Source organism: Papilio xuthus, unplaced genomic scaffold (genome assembly GCF_000836235.2).
Source record: "Papilio xuthus unplaced genomic scaffold, Pxut_1.1 DF827777.1, whole genome shotgun sequence".
Lineage (NCBI taxonomy): Eukaryota > Metazoa > Arthropoda > Insecta > Lepidoptera > Papilionidae > Papilio > Papilio xuthus.
In genome coordinates, this window is record NW_013530872.1 from 8,014,318 (window position 1) to 8,021,128 (window position 6,811).

A 6,811-nucleotide genomic window follows, 5' to 3' on the forward strand; every position below is an offset into this window, starting at 1 on the left:
AAGTTCTAGTTCAACACTTAGTTCTTTTAAATATGAATAGAATGTAAAATTTTATCTTTATTCAAATTCTATTTCTGTGAATCCATTGATTATGTTTTCTACTGCTTTATACTTGTTTCACACCTAAACACAGAAAGTATTAAAAATTGATAAGTTGTTCATACAATGTTCTTCCTTTGTAGTTAATTATATCTGTAAAGCTTATTCTTATAATTTAAATGATGATGAAAGAAAAGTTATAAACACTGGGACAAGACATTAAATGTTAAGCATTTCATTAAAAAATATATTAAAAATAAAAACGCCTAAGTCATATATGCTTCCTCTTCCTAGTCTGATAATAATAATAGAAGACAATTCCTACCCGACAACCCAAAACAGAAAGGGTTCACAATTTTTTTTTATTGATGCCATACTGAATGAGAACATCAGGAGGTACTTCAAACAAGCTGCCATACTCTCCGACTGCCACTAGGATTTTATTTAACGGATTTGATGGCGCATGGTTCTTTTTAAATCTGTGAAAAAATCAAAATAACATTGTATTATAGTGTCCATGTTCAATTGTAAGTTTACATAAGATTAATAAAAATTATAGTAAATAAGAGTAAATAATTAAAACAAATATCATTTTTTTCTTTGACAGAATAAAAAAATCTTACTTATGCGAATGTTTACATGGACGGATGTTTGCTACAAGTTATTTTCTGAACGGCTCAACGGATCTTGATGAAATTTGGTACAGATGTGGAACATAGTCTGAAAGGAAACATAGTCTACTTATTATGATTTTTTTAATACTGCGCGGACGGAGTCTATAAACTTACTTCATACTATATTGCAGTAAATCATGTATCTTCTTACAAGCCTTTCTAAAAGTAGCAACAATGTAGGAATATAAAACATTGTTCGCTTGCATTTCGATAGTTTTCATTGGCGCTATCAAAACTCCTTTCTCTGATTCCAGTTGTACAAAATGAAATAGGACATTCTCTTCACCGGCTGTTATTCTGGAAATTTTCGAATTCTATATTTAATATTTTAGAATAGGACCTCATTCTTTTTTTAATATCATGTTTTTTATTATACCTGTGGACAGTCACATGATTGAGTTCATTTAACACGCTAAACGCCATGGGGGTCACCGGTGACCTCACCCTTCCTCTATCATAGCGCCATGGGGGTCACCGGTGACCTCAACGTATAGTCATATTCAAATTACTTTTTCTCGCCGCCGGCCATACTGACTGTTACTTTATTCGTACTCCGTGACCCGCACGGCGCTGTAGAACTATACTGCGCAGTGGGACAAACATACCTTGTAAGGAATTGAAAAAATGAAAGATAGCGAAAAAAGTAACCAAAATAAAAATTCAGGATATATAATTCAAATTACGACCAAAAGTATTTTTACGATTTTTATTTTTTTCTATCGGCGTGTAACGTTTAAATAAACTTTTTCTTATATCTGTCATATCAATATTCCCGCTAGTTCTACTCCCACCCTGAAAATTATAACATATGATGACATTTTATTGTCAATTTTTGCAAAAACCTACAAATCCGATGTCAAATAAAAAAAAACTTAAAAAGCTACTAGACTTTACGCTTAGACTTTTATTAAAATATAATCTATTTATATATTTTAAGTACACAATGAAAGGCTTCGTTCACACAGACCAGGGCGGAGACCAGGCAGATTTTTACACTCGTACTTAATAAGAACATGCAATGTTTTAATCTTATAAATCTGCTATAATCTGCTCGCCTTGTCGATTTAATAATTATAAACATCCTCACCTGTCTGTCCCAGTCAGAATCAGATCCAGAGGAGTCACGGCGACCTTTCTGTTCTCTGTCCGCTCGCCGCCCGGTCACACGCTCCTCAGTTATTTCACTACAAAAAATTAAATGTCATCAACATTAAAATTTACACATAATATTTAACCAAAGCTTTATCCCTTCTCTTGTATTATTTGCCTTATCTACATCTTTTTTTCTTCTGGCAATTCCACTGCCATATTGATGCACATGGCAACATCACTTAATATCTCATTACAAGTTCTTCTTCTTATTATAATAATATTATGTGAAAGTTTAGATGGATGGTTGCATGTTTGTCAGAAAATATCTCCGGAACGGATGTACAACATAGTCTCGAAGAACACAACTATAAAATACTCATTAAACATACCTGTTGCTCTTCAAGCTATTAGAATCTTCCGAATAACTGATGTCTAAATTACTTGAATGTCTGTAATTCTTCTGTGAGCCGTTATACCATTGATTGTAAAGGCTATGATGACTCATACTATGATAGTTGTTGATAGGATTATCACTTGAACTAATTACTGAGTTAATTTGATCAGACGAGTTATGTCGTCGCTTTAAATCCGGCTGAGATTTAGATAATTTCAGTGTAGTGCTCCTAAAGTTGTCCGATTTTAGAGCTAAAAGAAAATAAAATAGTTTAGCCTTCTATTTTATACTAAGATGGCTGAGAATAACAATTCTTGCCTTACTTTCATTGAACTAATAATAAACGGACGGTGGCGCGGGTAAAAGATAATCATAAACTTACAATCCCTCATTTTCCTGCCATACTTTGTCAAGTATTCAGGAGTTGTTTCAACCTGTGGTAATGTGTTTGATGAGAACCAGGTAGCCAAATATTTATGCAGTCCCACTTCGTAAAGCATTTCCAAACAGCTTTCCCATTCCTCCACGTAAAATGGAGATGGGGATGTTACACCTATCGCCTGTAAAACAAACCATTTAAAGAAAATCACTAATATTTATACACAAAGATATTGATAGAAGAGAAAAAAGTTTAAGAATATTCCTTGATAAGCAATGTTTGTAAACAACATGCCAAGCAACATTGTTATGAATCCATACAGATTGACTGATAGAAGAACAAAAAAGGAAAAATTAGAGTCAGAAAAATTAACTAACAATAATTACTTACATCTTCTGTACATCCACCTGCTTCCATAAGGGTGGCTAATATAAAATGACCCTTACCAACGATCAAAAGAAACCAACGCCCATCTGGTATTCTACATTAAAAAAACAAAAAAGAATTGAACACAACATAAAAAAAAATTAAAAAAGTTCAAGTTTACTTATTGTCATTTCTGTCGTTTTTATTCCGACTTCTATGTTCTTTGATAAAAACTTCCTTCCACATAACAAGTTTGTCCAACTCCTTTTCAGTGCTAAGCCTTAATATACTGTTATATTTTAAATACGCATTAATTTCTACTAAGTCTTCATCACATAGATGTGAACTTAACAAGTGTCCAGAATAGTATAGACATGCTCCAAATACAGTGTACAGCCTTTGAAAATTTTCAACATCATCTGTCTGAAAATTTAAAGAAAAAAGTTCTTAACAGACAAAAAAATTATAACAAAATATCGAAGCTTTAAAATTTACAATGGAAGACAACTGCTAAAGAAAATTACACAGAACACAAGAAATTTACCCTACTTTTTTCTACACAAAACACACTTCCGAAAAGGGTGAGAAGAGAAAGAGGACCAAAAATATGATGGCACTTAACCTACTTCATGTATTAGATGATTACAATCTACAATTAATTAAATTTGCATTTGAATTTATACAATACTAACCCATTCACGATAATCAGCCGCTTCTAACACTGTTATTGCATCATCTACTTGTATTTTCACTTCCAAAGGTAAAGTCACGGCATGACAAGCTACAAACTCTTCAAACATCATTATATTAACTTTCCTTTCTTCTTTAGACATATTTTTATAATTATCAAACAATAAATGAACGAAAATACGAGAAAACAAACCGTCTAGCTTATCTACATTATTAGGTTTTGTAAAACAGGATTTTAATGACCCATAAAGGAATTCCAAGATTTTTATAACATAACCTATTAATTTTTTAGCGCAAAAAAGATCTAAATTCTTGTTAGGTACAACCAGTAAAAGTAGATCACTAAAATGAGATGCGTAAGTGACATTAATTAAAGTATTGTTGTAAAGGACAGTTGATACTACTGGTTCACTAGTACCCAATGATTTAGGGGCCAAATGATTAAGTGTCACATAAGCCCCTCTTGAAAGAATAAAAAAAAAGTTTTGATTATATGGCCGAGGGTAGCAATAAAGTACTCCATTATCATTACTCAGATACTCAATATCATTACAACATATGTACAGAACAGAACACATCGAATCTTTCAAAAGCTGAGTTAGAGAATTTTCCGGAGAATTTTTTAATGTTAATAACTTAACAAGATCAATATTAAATCCTCCAGTTACTACTTGAAATGTTAGTTTTGGACTTTCAATGTCTTCAATTACTCCTTGTAGCATAATATTGATGTTGTAAGAGTTTACTTCAATTCCATTTATTTTTACTAGGTAATAACCTACTTTGACTCGTGGAATGTATATCGCTTTAGCTTCTGTTAAGAAATTTGCAACAATTAATGTCTTTCCGTCCATATGAGTCTCTAAACTCATACCAAATAATTTCTCTATTTGGCAGTTCTTTTCACTGTTAAATATCATATTCTTGCTAACCTGTAATTTATATTAACAAAAAAACATATTAAAAATTGTCTTTATCATACAAAACAAAGTTGTGGTTTATTAAGAATGTTTTCTTACCTGTATGATAACAAATTTATTATTATCTTCTAAAGAATATTTGGTAACTGAACTTTCGAATTCATTAATTTTGCTACTTGCATTGTCATATTTTGCCTTGCGGCTTTTCAAAGCTTTGAAAATTCAACCTGCAATGTATACAATAAAATTAGTTATACAATAAGTTATAACAAAAAGTACACAGGTAACCAAAGGACAGTAAAACAGTTTCGTGACTGTGGTTCTCTCAGGTACTTTAAAATTAACTTTAATAATTAGTTCATTTACGTTTTCGTACCTTTAGTGGACCTTCGCGTTGAAGCCCTCTTGAAGTCACTTCTTAACTTAAAAGTTTCGCAATTTTCCAAAAGTGGAGTATTCACATCGTCGTTTGCATTATTTTTTACTTTTATGAAAACTAACTCCCCATCTTCACCTACGTCAGAATCCCATTCTGGAACCGAACTAAAATAAAACCAAAGGGCAATAATACTTTTTTACTACTGAAATTAATAAATCGTAAATAAATTAACTAACCTATCCGAATCGGAGTATTTTGAGTCGCCGGTAGAATCGGTCCAATCATTGTCAGAATCACAAGGAGATTCGTAATGTACCTTCTTTTTCAACTTATTCATATTATTTACCGACGTGAATGTAAAATTTCCTGGTCAATTACTTTTATAATATGAAAACTTAAAAAGAAACGCAAATAAAACTTTGTTTTTCTTTTGATATAAGTTTGAAACTTTTGATTTTGACAGATTATTATAGAGTATCACATAAAGATAATAAGATAGACGGTAAAAAAAAGATTATACAAGGATTGGGGTGTTGACATTTCGTGTAGATAGACCATATACTCTTTGATTTAGGCTTTCAATATAAAAGAAAGCCACTGAAAAAGACTTGTAAATTTTACACATTTGGTAGATTTATGGCAGTTAAATTTGTGACAGATCATTAATTTTATTTAGGGCACCTTTAATTTGTATTTCAAAAATAAAATATAGCAACTTATTTATCATGTTATATAGTTTAAAAACTAAATTGTTCTAACTTAAAAAATCAAATTATTTTTAAATTATGCTATTATTAAAAATATAAACATTTTTTTGATATTTAGAATACGTTTTTCGTTGTATCATTATTGCGTTACGTATAATATTACGTAGTCAAAAAATTGACAAGTTATTGAGTAATTGCTTAAAAAAAATTATTAAAATTTGAGCATTAAATTAATATTTAAATCCATTAAAGCATTTAAATGGAGCAATTATTTACGTATTTTATTAATTAAAAAGATGTTTAGCAAATAAACATAAAATTGACGTAATTCCAAGCAGGGCATTCAAGTTACGGTAAATAATTGATCAAGGGTATTGGGTAGACACGACAAAATATTAAAATTTGAGCCATTCTAAAATTTACACAAAAAGCTAACAAATACAACTTCTATTTGTTATTTTAAAGCGGAGAAGAAAACAATTGGAACGTACTCACCAAAGTTGACATTATAAAACTTGATCACACCGTCACATCACGTCTTACTTACGTATATTATACGAAACACTGAAAACTAAGGGTTAATTTGTTCTTTTAAACAAGGATAGTTACAATTTCCAAAAATATGTTTCTGATCGTATGACTAGCCAATTAAAGAAATAACAATGGAAACACATCGTATCAGGATGTACAAACAAGGACGTGGGAGTTTCACTATTCCACTTCTGATCTTAAGGATCAGAAGCAGGGAAAATTAAAACAACAATCTCTTATACACTACTAAAGTACTTTTTGAATTAATAAGAAAACTAACAGAATTGAATAAATGTAATTAACACTAAAATTATTTAAAAATACAACATTAACTTAATCAACTATCAGAGTTAAAATGATTAATTATTTTGGCTAGTCAAACGGGCAGAGCTTCCGCTGGCTTCAGTGTTCGGTGGCGAGTGTGGCCCGAAAATGAGGGTGCGGTCTCTTATATTGACATCACCCTACCATTATTTTTAAGTTCCACCCTCAGCTAACAATATATTTAAAGTAGGAAGTTATTAAGTAGCCATTGTCAACTGAATTACTGTTTAACGCATTGTGTGCAATTTTTTATGTTTATTGATATTGTAAAAGCTTCTAATAACTTTTAATTTGATCTTACTTTATAAGTTACGTT

The 6,811-nt window shown here is 30.8% G+C and overlaps 1 pseudogene; it reads right to left on the bottom strand.

Moving 5' to 3' along the window:
- Window positions 1–360: 360 nt before the first annotated feature.
- LOC106115589 (protein inturned-like) lies at window positions 361–5,343 on the bottom strand (annotated as a pseudogene).
- Window positions 5,344–6,811: the final 1,468 nt, after the last annotated feature.